The 13555-nt window shown below is 38.3% G+C and overlaps 1 protein-coding gene across 2 annotated transcripts in view; it reads left to right on the plus strand.

The window, feature by feature from the left end:
• The first annotated feature begins 1098 nt into the window (after positions 1-1098).
• The window catches only part of DNAJC13 (DnaJ heat shock protein family (Hsp40) member C13), a 153312-nt gene continuing 140855 nt past the window's right edge, over positions 1099-13555 (plus strand). The window contains exon 1 of one of the 2 annotated variants that reach the window (XM_043873864.1): positions 1099-1355. The gene's annotated coding sequence lies outside the window, so the exon portion shown is untranslated. The remainder of the gene's footprint in view (positions 1356-13555) is intronic. The other variant, XR_006335233.1, reaches the window with a different exon arrangement.

Here is a 13555-nt window from a genome sequence, read left to right on the forward strand (position 1 = left end):
AAACAAAAATCTGTAAAACCATTGCCTGCGTCTTACACCCTGCAACTGCCATCCTTGAAAATTAGTCACCCACGGAAAGGACAATACTATCTCAGGACTGCTCTGCTGAGTATCAAACCTCTTATCAGAGACCTTTAACCCTCATAAAATAATGCATCCATGCTAGCCACGTACATCAGCTAACTCAGAAGAGTTTTAAAATTTGCAGTGTTGGAAGAAAAATAACTAGACTAACTTTATTTTTGAACTGCAGTCTCTGGATCTCAGATCTGGGAGTGGAGAGTGAATTTAATCAAACCCTTACCCACTGGTAACACACTACTATTTCTTTTCTCTAACCAGATTCCTCTCTCCCAGCTTCCACATACATTAGGGAGATAGTAGAGAAGACACAAACTCTGGAGTCAGATTCCTTGAGTCCCCTACTGTGGAGAGGGACCTCAGCTTATCTGCAAAACAAGGATAATTCGTAGTCCACAGTGTTGAGGATTAACTAAGCAAACCCCTTGACACGTGATTAGCAATAAATGGGAGCTATCAGTATTATTTTTCTGGCACTCCCAGCAGCAAAAGGCCGTCAGATTTCCGAAGCTTTGGTGTCTGTGACTTCCCAAACCAACCCATATTTAAACCCTTTTCAGCCGTCTTCTGCGAGTCTCAGTAGCTAGTGAAACTGCTGGCTCTCAATCCAGCAAACCGGGTATAGATCTTCTCGCGGATACTGCACGGCATTTCAAGTCAAGACTTCGTAAATGCTTTAAAATAACACTTCACGAGATTAAGAGTGCATAACCTGTCCCGCCCAACGACCACGAGCAGGACTCAGAGGAGCCACAGGCTGAGGGTCAGGTTCCCCGCGCGGGGCGTGGACTCTTGCTTCCGCCATCTTCCTCGACATTCTGCGCATGTCCCAACTGCGTTTGGGGAGGAGGGCGTGCCTACCAGCCAGCCGGTTGAAGGCGGAATCTCATAGCAATTAGGCGAATACGACCGGGAGGGCGGAGAAATGCATGCGAGAGGGTGGAGCAGGAGGCGGAAGAACTGAAATCAGCTGACTGGGTCTCGTGACAGTCTGGGCCGGGGCGACGCAGGCGTACTGGAGCGAGGTCCTCACAGCCTGAGCGAAGATGGCGGCCTCCAGAGTGAGCCTCTGAGAGGCAGAGGGAGGAGGTGGAGGGGGCGGGGAGGCAGCGCCGCCGCGGCATCAGGAACCCGCGGCAGTGGAGCTACGGGGCCTCCGTGGGGAAAGGGGAAGTGGTGTAGGGGAGGAGGCCGGAGGGCGCCTCATCCCACTCTGGACGCGGAGCCGGCGGCAGGAGGAGCTCGGGCTGGAGCCTCTCCAGCCTCCCGCGAAGGTAAATCACCACGGGCACCGGACTCTGGAGCTTTGCTTTACCCCCTCGCCACGCCGCGAGGACTTGGGGCGCCAAGGGCAGGGAGAAGGAAGGGTGGTGCTGTCTGGGCCGCAACCTCCAGCAATTCAGGAAAGCAGATTACCCTCCCCCCAGGCTGCTGGTCAGGTTCCTGTCGTCGGACCCCGCCACCCCCACCCCGCCTGCCCCCTGCGGTTCTGAGTGACAGTCGCCCAGGGCCCTGCCATGTTCAGTCCCACCCCTCTTTTCGCCTCCTTTTCTGGGTTTCTTCCCACCATGGTCTCCCCCACTGCACTCTGCACATCCTTACCCCGCTCAGCCCTTATTCCTCAGGGTTTGCAGCCCTGTGGGCTCGCAGCCCTCTGGGCTCCGCCCTCCGGATTCCCTTTCATCCTCCTAGTCGGAGCGCTCTTCCTACTGGATGCCCGGAACTCTTGTTTCCGTGGGTCAGTGACCCTCCTTCCTCCCAAGTATTGCATAGACTTTTAACTTTATTTGCGTAGCTTTGTTTCGTTTTCTTAGGAAATGGGGAGCACCCGCGTCGTTTCTTCTTCAGCTCCTCCCTTTTCCAAAATGAAGTTTTCTCCCCTCAGCGTTTCTTTTTGCAAGAGAGCTTATTCACAGGGGCCTTTCCTCCGCTGCTGTGATTTTTGTCTCTGAATGCGGCCTTTAGATGGGTGAAGTGGGACTTAGATGTTCAGTGAAGTGGCTGTTAAAGGCGGATTTGACTCTACACTTAAAAAGTGTCCTCCCCTAAATTGTGTTGGGTGTTAAGGTAACCTCTCTTAAGACTTTGCTTTACAGGTTGCTTAGGGGAGAACATTAGAAGTCTTCCCCAAATGTGGCAGTGGTTTCCCGAAGTAAATGATTTCTCGGTTCCTCTCTCTGCTTTTCCCTTTGATCCGATCTTTGATTCCCCTTGGGCTTCTACCTGATGCTGTTGCCCACTGTGAAGGAGTTTATACACTAGAGTTATTTTGAGCTTCTTGGAGTGTAGAGACTTGGGTGAAAAGTTAAATTTCAGAATATTTTTTCAGGACCTGTCCCAAAGATTGTCTCACTGTGTTTTCTTCTTGCTTGATGACAAGATTTTTAGGTTTGAAAGTACTGTATGCAGAGCCTAAGGAAATTACAGTTGTTGTGTATATTACCAGTACTCTGTGAGTTTATGGGAAATGAAACAGGACTTGCCTTTAAAAAAAAAAAAGAGGTTTAAAAAACTCGTCAATAATTGAGTGTCCCCAAAAGACTTGATTTCACTGTTCTTTGGAAGTGCTTTATTGTTTGACTAGCATATAATGTAAGATCATGTTAACATTTTAAATGTAATGTGAAACAGTTTAAGCAGCTATATCTTAAACTTGGCTTGTGGGGTTAATATCACAATGGAATATAAGGCCATCCTCATTTAGAAATATTACATTATACTCTGAAAACAGGAAGTAGCACATATTAACGGAGGAAAAGTGGAGTCAGAGGGTTATTAAGAGATAGGAATTTTACATTCTATAGTCTAGTTCATGGAAAAATACCACAGTTTGTATTCCACTGGGAGGTAATGGATATTCCTCTTTTTTCTAAACTGGCAGTAGTAAATAGTAAAATATATGAATGTTATAAGGGAAAAAGTTCTGGAATTATGGAAAGGATGAGTTATTTTTAAGAATTAACTTTATCCACAAATAAATAGAAGCTGGTTGCTTTGGTGGAATGAAACAGTGCTGGCTTTGTTATTGAGTTTGTAGATGGGAGGGTAGTGGAGTCAGGTTCTTGGTAGATACTGAATTATGGCTGAAATTAAAAAATCTGTTTTAACTAATTTGGCTGTATTCCTAAACTTCTATTTGAATTTGAGGTTTCCATTGCTCATACCTTTCTCATTTTTCTCTGACTGCATACTTAAAATTAGTAAAATAGAGGCACATCTAAGCAGATAAATTATCAAAAATTTTGTTGCTACTAATAGTTATAGGCCTAAATGTTTACCGTAATGCTTATTAGTGGTTCGAGGGGAGTTGTCTTCAAAAAGATCCTTTAAGTCAGTTGTTTCTCAACTTTATCAAACCCAGTAAAGGCCTCCTTTTTATTTCAAGTAATTTGTAACAGCTTCTTTACTATCCTGAATTAGTTTATAAGTTAGTATAACCACCTCTGGCTTTGGCCCTGGGACAAAAAGAGCCTTTGGTTCCACTGTAGGATCAAAAAAGAACCAGACTAACTTCAAATTCATGATTTTTTTTTTTTTTTTGAAACCTATTAAGTTGCTGAGGCCACAGGGCAAACCAGTGGCCTGAAATTTAAGGAGAGAAAGAGTACATATGAACTCACGTTCACCTTCAGTAGACACATCTGGGCACTGATAAAGAGCATTCAGCTTGAGTAGCTGACAAGTTGATGAAGGCTGAGTTCACTTCTTTATCTACATTCTTTATTGGGTACTCCTAGAAAAGATTGGAATGAGATCTGGGGAGTGTCTCTTGTGGTGCTGAGCCAGAGAACAGGAGAAGAGCAACAGAGTTTTCAGGAAGGGCAAAAAACTCTCTCTCTCTCTCTCTCTCTCTCTCTCCCGTATAGAATAAAAACCTTAATCTTTAGAGAGAATGGGCATCTCTACCAGCAGGCCCTGTTGGTGAGCTGAGGGAAGACAGAAACTGGGGAGGGCAACTTTTTGGGGAAGGGACACTGAGCCCAAAATTCCAGCCTGGGGAAACAGGAAAATTACACCTCTGAGAAACAGGGACACAGCATATGTCTAGGACTAAACCTTAGGACAACAGAGACTGTAACCCCACCTCTCTGCCACTAAGTTAAGAAACTGTGAATAGCAAGTAGCTGCAAAATAGTACAAGGTGAGGAATAAGATTACGCAAAGAGGCACAGGGCAAAGAATCAAATAGACATTGCTTTAATAAACCATTCCTGACCTAGGCATAAGCTGTTCTGTAGATATTTGAAGCCGGTAATACAGTGGGGATAAAACCACAAAAGTGAAAGTATTAATTGCTCAGTCATGTCTGACTCTTTGCAGCATCATGGACCAAAGAGTATGGACCAGGCTCCTCTGTCCATGGAATTCTCCAAGGCAAGAATACTGGAGTGGGTTGCCATTCCCTTCTCCGGGGATAACCATAGCAACAGTGAATCATAAACTCAGCCCAGCTCCTAACATCCTTCACTAAAGACTCAACAAAGAAAAGATGTTCCCATTTCCCTTCACAAAAATTACTTACCTCTATCTCTGCTGTCCTATTACATGTCCCACTTTCAGCAAAAAATTACAAGACATACAAAAGACAAAAAACATTCCCAAGAGAAAGAGCAGTCCATCACCAGGATTACTCGTTGGCTAACATAGGTGCTTCTATCTGATAAGGGAATTTAAAATGACTATAATTAATGTTAAAGGTATAAACAAAAAGTGGACAGCATACAAAATCAGCTGGGTAGTTTCAGCTGACAGATAGAAACTATAAGAAAGAATCAAAAGGAAATGTCAGAAGTTTCACTACATAGTGCCTTTGGGCTCATCAGTTGATCTGAAACAACCAAAGAAAGAATCTGTGAATTTGTAGATATCAGAAATTATCCAAGTGAAATACAAAGAGTTTAAAAAGAGAACAGGAGCTTGGGGATTCTATCTAACACGTTTAAATACATGCATAATTAGAATCCCGGAAGAGGACAGAGCAGAAGAAATGTTGAAATATTTGAGGAAATAATCGAGAATTATCTGAAATTAATGCCAGACATCAAACTAGAGGTGTAAGAAACTTAGAGAACACCAAGCAGGGTAAACACCTGCCACTTAAAAAACCTGCATAAGACATCAAATTCAAACTTAGTTCTCCTAAGAGAAACTGTTGAAGTAACCAAAGAAAAGAGAAACATTCTATACAAAGAAACAAAGATAAGAGTTACAGCAGAGAAGCCATGCAAGCCAGAAGACAGCAAAGTGACAGCTTTAAAGTACTGAAAAAAAAAACAGTAAAAAATATCCATCAAAAATGCAGACAAAATACAGATACTCTGAAAAGCCATGAGAATTCAGACTTCTCATGAAGTTTTTATGATGTATGCATTACAGGAAAATTATGTGTATATTAAATGGCAAAACATACTTCATGATTTGTATTTTAATATAAAACTAAATTCTGGGATTAGCTGTAAATAGGCTTTTATCTATGTGAATGACCACTTGGATATTTGAAAGTCACTTGAGGACAGTTCATCAGTCTGTGGGACTGTCTTGCTTGTTGAGGGGTATGTAGCTCCATCCACTAAATCCTAGAAGTGTTTTCTTTTTTTTTTTTTAAGTGTTTTTAATCATAGTGTCTCAAGGCAGCAGCCCCACCCCAACTTCCACTCTTGCAACCATTACTTTAATTCAATACATTGAATTAAACTTTCTTTTCAACACATTTTTTCTGCTCCAGCTGTGTTCACAGATGATTAGCACATGCCAGTCAGTAACATCTCTTATCTTATGGTATGATTCTTAGTTCTGGAAACTCCTTTAAGAATCAGTGAGTCGGGGGATATCTTTGTAGCAAGTAACTTAAGCCAACATAGTTGTGACATTTTTGCAAACTTGAGACAGTTACCTGTGCAAAGTTGTATTTAAGTATGATTCATTCAATAAAGCCAAACATATAATTTCCTAGTAGTTCTTGTCACATGTTCTTAACTTTATTTAGCAGCCTACATATTTGAGTTTTACTTGTACTTTTATGGACTGCTTAAAAGGAAAAGTCATCTCTAACATAAGTCTAAAATCAGTGGGGTTTTTAAAGTTTGAGAATTTAAGTTGCCCTTAGAAGTAGGCCACACTGTTTAAGCAGTGTTCACAGATTTAGCACATGCCGTTTGATAATATCTTTTTTGCAGTTAATAACAATTGGAGCTTTTAATGACCAGATTGATAGCAAAACCCCTAAAGTAATCTAAATTATTTTGATGTTCTGATTTTTTCAAGTAATAATTGTGAAAACATCATGGAAGGATTGATAAGGTATGAATATAGGGACTTTCTCTAGTGAGTAATAAGTTCTCTGTGTGTGTATATGCTCAATTGTGTTCTTTGCAATCTCATGGACTGTAACCCACCAGGCTCCTCTGTCCGTGGTACTTTCTAGGCAAGGATACTGGAGTGGGTTGCCATCTCCTGCTCCAGGCGCTCTTCCTGACCCAGGGATGGAACCTGTGTCTCTTGTGGTTCCTGCATTGGCAGGAGGATTCTTTTACCACTGCACCACCTGGGAGGCGCCAGTAAATTCTATAGTAATTATATTTAAGCTTCAATTCTTACACTAGTCCTGTGGGGTTTCTTGATCTCTCAAACTCATACAGAATATATTTTGGATGTTCATCAAATCTTAGAGTAGATGAGCCATTTTCCTCCCGAAACTTATAGCTACTAGGTTTAATTTTAAAAGTAGAATTTTCTCTTCTTTTCTTTTTTTACTTACTTGATAGACTTGGGAGTGTTCTGTAAACTGTGAAACTCTATGGCAGAGTTAGGAATAATAGGGGTTTTTTGGAAAGAGACAAACCAGAAATTTACATGTTGTTGCTGTTTTGTATTGGGTCAAAGAAAGGGAAATTGTAGCCACTTAAACTCTTGTCTTATACTAGTATTAAGAGAACAGTATTTGGGTATTAAGATGCTTACTGTCTTCAAGTTATATTTGCTATATGCCTAGGAAGTTTATTCCCCCATTATGTGTTTACTATAGTGTTAAGAAAAACAAGTTGAAATGTGGCAGTTAAAAATCTCTTTTACTATTAGCGTCTGTGAGAGCAAGATTATTAAGTGCCTGTGAGCTGAAGAACAGTTTATTGAATTAGTATATTTTGTTCTTGCATAAACCAATTTAGATTCAAAAATGAAATAAAAATTTGTGTCTAGAAAGCTTTAAGAATGTGTGCAAACTAGAAATACGTAAATGATCACTACTGCTGATTTCACAGAATTGCTTAAGTGAACACATTTCTTAGTTGTTTTTTTCCTCTTCCCCCGAGGTGAATATTTCAAGGCATTTTTAAATTTTGGAAAGGGGAGAGTCATAACCATGTATCTTCCCTGGCAAAAACATTATTATTATTATTTTACAACAAATAGAGATCTATTTGTGAGAAATAAGAATTATCCGTTCAGATGTAATCTAAAATATGAAGAGATAGGTATCTTTTTCAGTATTTAATTTACATTGAATGGGAAAGGCCAGCAAAATTAACTGCTATGGTGTATATGCTTACTTCTCCCCCCATTGAGATCATGTTAAGTGTTTCTTCTGATTTATGGGTTGCTTTTGAATTTCTCTTGCCCTTTTATTTCATGAATATATATTCAGTTTCTAATTAGAGAGGAATGGATTTTATAAAGAGAATGAGGGAATCTTAGATTAGTTTTCCCTACTCTATGATGGTAGAAGTATTTGAAAGTTCATTTTGGCTTTGAACTGGCTTTCTTATAATATTTATCTCTGAAGTTCTTCAGCAAGTAAAGAAAACTAAGACAGAGTGTACTAAAACCTTACTTAGTGATCTATTTTATAGCTGTTTAAAGATTCCTGTATGGTAGATGTCATTCACATTACTGATTTGTTGTTTATTTAAATGAAAAATACTTCTGTCTACACTTGAGTTATATATTAAAACATAAAGATTAAAAATTTAAAAACAGGGTTAAAGGTCATATCACTTTTCTCTCAGACACAGCACATTCTAAGACAGTCTAGTTGTAGCTTTTTAATATGGGTAAAAATTAATGTTCTGTTAACCATTTATATATTTTTTTACCTTTTATTTGAAACTGACCTAACCTAGAGATATAATTCACTTAGGTTTTGAATCCAGTTACAAATAAAACTAGGCTCTTTAAGAAGCCAGTAATAAGGGATTCTCTCTTTGGTCATTACTTGGATCAGCCTTTGCCTTAGCAATGGTTTTCCTTCTGTATTTTCAGTAGGACGTAGATGTATGGGGAAATACTATGTTCACAAATTAGTTTCTATCATGTGACTATCTACCATATTTTCAGGTGTAATTTCACAGTGTAGCAGAAAAACAGTGTTCTGTTGCAGGTCAGAAAATAAAGGCAAATGTAGTTTTCCCCCAACATAAAAGTTTTCACCGACAGCCACGTTGAAAGGAATTTACATTAGACACCCATATTTTTTTGAGGCATTTCAAGACAAACTCATATTTTTAATTCATTACTTGAGAGTGAGAGCAAAATGATGAAAGAGTTTATTCTTTCATTTTGCAAATTCAAGGTGAAAAGTTAGTATCTTGTCTGCTCTTTGGAAGTTTTCATACTTGTGTAAAAATCCTTTCCAGTTGGTCATGCAAAGTGTGTGCTTTGAAGGCAAATAGCCTTGATTAAAACCATTTCCTTCATTCATTCACTAGTGTATTATTTTTCTGAGTATACTCATTCATCCTGGCTAAGTAAGGTTTCTGTGTGAGTTTTTACTGAACACAAGCCATACACATAGACTTAATTTTGCTGTGTGTGCAAATTCTTTTGCTTATACCCTGACTGCCTGACTGTTATCTGCTTGGAGGGCTCCATGGTAAAGCATTCACCTGCAGTGCAGGAGACACAGGTTCAGTCCCTGGGTCAGAAAGATCCCCTAGAGGAGGAGATGGCAACCCATTCCGGTTATACTTGCTTTGGAAATCCCATGGACAGGGGAACCTGGCAGGCTATATATATAGTCCATGGGGTCACAAAAGAGTCAGACAGGATTTGGGACTAAATAGCAACAGTCTGCTTAAGTGTTTGTAATGCTGAGTCCCTTCATACTGCTTTTTGTTCTTAGTGTCATTTTGATGTAGGTGTCTCTCAGTGAACTCTCAAATCCTGCACTTTTGTGTCAAAATCATATTGTCCAAAAGATTGTACTTATTTTATGTGTAAATGGTTTTAAATGGATTGTCAGTTTTACTGCCAGTAATAAGACTGTGAAAACCTCAAGTGTTAATTGAAAGGACGAAGCAAGGGACTCATTGAAAAAGGTGAATCTAGCCAGAATTCCTGAAGTCTGTCTTGAATTATGCCTTGAATTTGACTTTTAACCCTTCGCACAGGTCTTTTAAAAGACAAACTGAAAAGTTGCAGAAAAGCTCTGTTAGTGGTGTATTATTAGGATATAGAATGAGAACAAGTGAAGCCAACTTGCAAAAATTAGAGATCTTTTCTAGGTGATTTAGTTACAAAGGGCTTGTATACTTGAGTTTTTATCAAAAAGATCTTTGAGAATTTGAAGTGGGGCTGTCCTGCAGGAAAGGAGGTGAAATTTAAGCAGTAATTAGTTTGAACACAAAAGCTCTTACTAATTTGAATAGCACCTCAACAACTGGCAGGATAGCAAATACTGATGATACTGATGATAGCTGCTACCAAGATCTCATCCAACAATTTTTATATTTTTTTAGCTGGACAGTTTGCTGTTATTTATGGAATGTGCCTATAAATAACTGTTATGGTCCTACACCTGAGACTAGAAATTCTGCAGAGTTTTCATCACTATTAGTGGGAATTATGGTTGCTTATTAGTTTTTACTGATAAGCAACAGTTCAAGGACCACTTTTTGAACTTATTTAAGAAATATACAGAGGAGATAATTGAATGGGGATTATTTTTATGGAGTAAAATTCTTTTTTCCAAAAGTTTCATAAGCTGTAACTTAAAAGACATCAAACATAAATTTAAAACTATTAGGTTGGTTTCATAGAATTCAGCAACACATCAAAAAGCTCATACACCATAATCAAGTTGAGTTTATTGCAGGGATGCAAGGATTCTTCAATATATGCAAATCATCATTGTGATACACCATATTAAAAAATTGAAAGATAAAAACTGTATAATAATATCAGTAGATGTAGAAAAAGCCTTAAAAATTCAGCACCCATTTATGATTAAAACTCTTCAGAAAATGGTCATAAAAGGAACCTAACTCAACATAGTAAAGGCCATATATGATAAGCCTACAGCAAACATTATTCTCAATGGTGAAAAACTGAAAGCATTCCCCCTAAGATCAGGAACAAGACAAGGGTGTCCACTTTAACCACTGTTATTAAACATAGTTCTGAAAGTCCTAGCTATAGCAATCAGAGAAGAAAAAGAAATAAAAGGAATCTAGATTGGAAAAGAAGAAATAAAGTTCTCACTGTTTGCAGATGACATGATATTGTACATAGAAGACCCTAAAGATAGTATCAGAAGATTACTAGAGCTAATCAGTGAATTTAGCAAAGTCACTGGATACAAAATCAGTACACAGAAATCATTTGTATTTCTATATACTAACAATGAAAACTCAGAAAGAGAAATTAATAATCAGTCCCATTCACCATTGCAACAAAAAGAATTAAATACCTAGGAATAAACATACCTAAGGAGACAAACTGACTCATTTGAAAAGACCCTGTTGCTGGGAAAGATTGAGGGTAGGAGAAGAAGGGGACCACAGAGAATGACACGGTTGGATGGCATCACTGACTCAATGGACTTGAGTTTGGGTAAACTCTGGGAGTTGTTGATGGACAGGGAGGCCTGGCGTGCTGCAGTTCATGGGGTTGTAAAGAGACACAACTGACTGACCTGAACTGAAGGAGACAAAAGAACTGTACACAGAAAATTATAAGACTAATAAAAGAAATCAAAGATGACATAAATAGATGGAGAGCGATTCTATATTCCTGGGTAGGAGGAATCAACATTGTGAAAATGACTATACTACCAAACACAATCTACAGATTCAGTGTGATTCCTATCAAATTACCAATGGCATTTTTCATAGAACTAGAACAAAAAAATTCACAATTCATATGGAAGCACAAAAGAGCCTGAATAGCCAAAGGATTCTTGAGAAAGAAAGATGGAGCTGGAGGAATCAACCTTCCTGACTTCAGATTATACTACAAAGCTGCAGTCATCAAGACAGTATGCTACTGGCACAAAACAGAAATATAGACCAATGGAACAAGATCGAAAGCCCAGACATAAACCCATACACCTATGGGTACTTTATTTTTGACAAAGGAGTTAAGAATATACAATGGGGCAAAGACAGCCTCTTCGATAAATGGTGCTGGGAAAATTGGACAGCTTCATGTAAAAGAATAAAATTAGAACTTTTCCTAACACCATACACTCAAAAGGGATTAAAGACCTAAATATAAGACCAGAAACTATAAAACTCAGAGGAAAACATAGCCACAACACTCGATGACGTAAATCAAAGGAAGATCCTCTATGACCCACCTCTAGAGTAATGGAAATGAAAACAAAAGTAAACAAGTGGGACTTGATTAAACTTAAAAGCTTTTGTACAGCAAAGGAAATATAAGCAAGGTGAAAAGACAGGCCTCAGAATGGGAGAAAATAATAGCAAGTGAAACAACTGGCAAAAGATTAATTTCCAAAATATACAAGCAGCTCATACAACCCAATACCAGAAACACAAACAACTCAATCAAAAAGTGGGAAAAGACCTAAACAGACAGTTCTCCAAAGAAGACATACAGATGACTAACAAACACATGAAAAGATACTCAACATTGCTCATTATTAGAGAAATGCAAATCAGAACTACAATGAGATATCACCTCACACCGGTCAGAATGGCCATCATCAAAAAGTCTACAAACAATGAATGCTGGAGAGGGTGTGGAGAAAAGGGGACACTCTTGCACTGTTGGTGGAAATGTAAATTGATACAGCCATTATGGAAGACGGTATGGAGATTCTCTAAAAAACTAGGAATGAAACCACCATATGACCCAGCAATACCACTCCTAGGCATGTACCCTGAGGAAACCAAAATTGAAAGAGACACATGTATCCCATTGCAGCACTATTTACAATAGCTAGAACATGGAAGCAACCTAGATGTCAATTGACAGAAGAATGGATAAAAAAGTCGTGGTACATATACAAAATAGAATATTACTCAGCCATCAAAAGGAACACAATCAGTTCTAATGAGGTGGATGAACCTAGAACCTATTATACAGAGTGAAGTAAGTCAGGAAGGGAAAGATAAATATCATAATCTAACACATATGTACAGAAACTAGAAAAATGGTACTGAAGAATTTATTTACAGGGCAACAGTGGAGAAGCAGACATAGAGAATAGACTTATGGATGTGGGAAGAGGGGAGGAGAGGTGAGATGTATGGAAAGAGTAACATGGAAACTTACATTGCCATATGTAAAATAGGTAGCCAATGGGAATTTGCTGTATGGCTTAGGAAACTCAAAGAGGGACTCTGTATCAACCTAGAGGGTGTGATGGGGAGGGAGGTGGGTGGAAGGGGATATATGTCTACCTATGGTTGATTCATGTTGAGATTTGACAGAAACAGCAAAATTCTGTAAAGCAGTTATCCTTCAATGAAGAAAAAAAAAAACTATTAGGTTGGTTTCAGGTAAAAATACATTTCTAATGATTGAAATTTCAAATGCCTAACTGGGAGATATTTTAAATGTAGTAAATAAAATTGATGCTTATAGTTGACTTAATTTTTTAATTAAAAAATATCTTTTAAAATCTTATCATGATTATCTTGGCTTATCTTTTATGTTCTTTTTGAAAGCATTTTAGGAAAACTGTAAGAAATAATAATAATACCCTGATGTATTCTACCTAGTTTAAGAAATATGATATATTGGTATAGTTATTTTTGAATGAGCAGGTTAAATCAGCATTGTATGTTTGGAAGTAGAAATTCTAAGTGACACATATTGGTGATATACATTGAGTAATACACAAGGACTGAAGTTAGTAGATAAAAGACTTAGAAAGGATCAAGTAACTTAATAACTTTACCTGCTATATATCTTAAAAAATGCCTGGCCTACAATTAATCTTGAAAATGAAAGCTGTAGTAATAACATTCAAAAAAACTATTATGTATCCGGGGTAATATATTTAAAGTACAGTAGTAATTATTATGATTGCTAACAAAAATACTAACTACATTTTTGAGTGCTTATTCTGAGCCAGATATCACACTAACGGCTTTATTCAGATTATCTCACTTGGTCCTCACCATGGTCCTTTGAGACAAGTACTGTCATCTCTATAGACGAACTGGGATTCTGAGAAGTGAAGAAACTTTTGTTCAAAGTCATACAGCCAATAAATGATGGTTACCACTAGTGT

Source organism: Cervus elaphus, chromosome 19 (assembly GCF_910594005.1).
Source record: "Cervus elaphus chromosome 19, mCerEla1.1, whole genome shotgun sequence".
Lineage (NCBI taxonomy): Eukaryota > Metazoa > Chordata > Mammalia > Artiodactyla > Cervidae > Cervus > Cervus elaphus.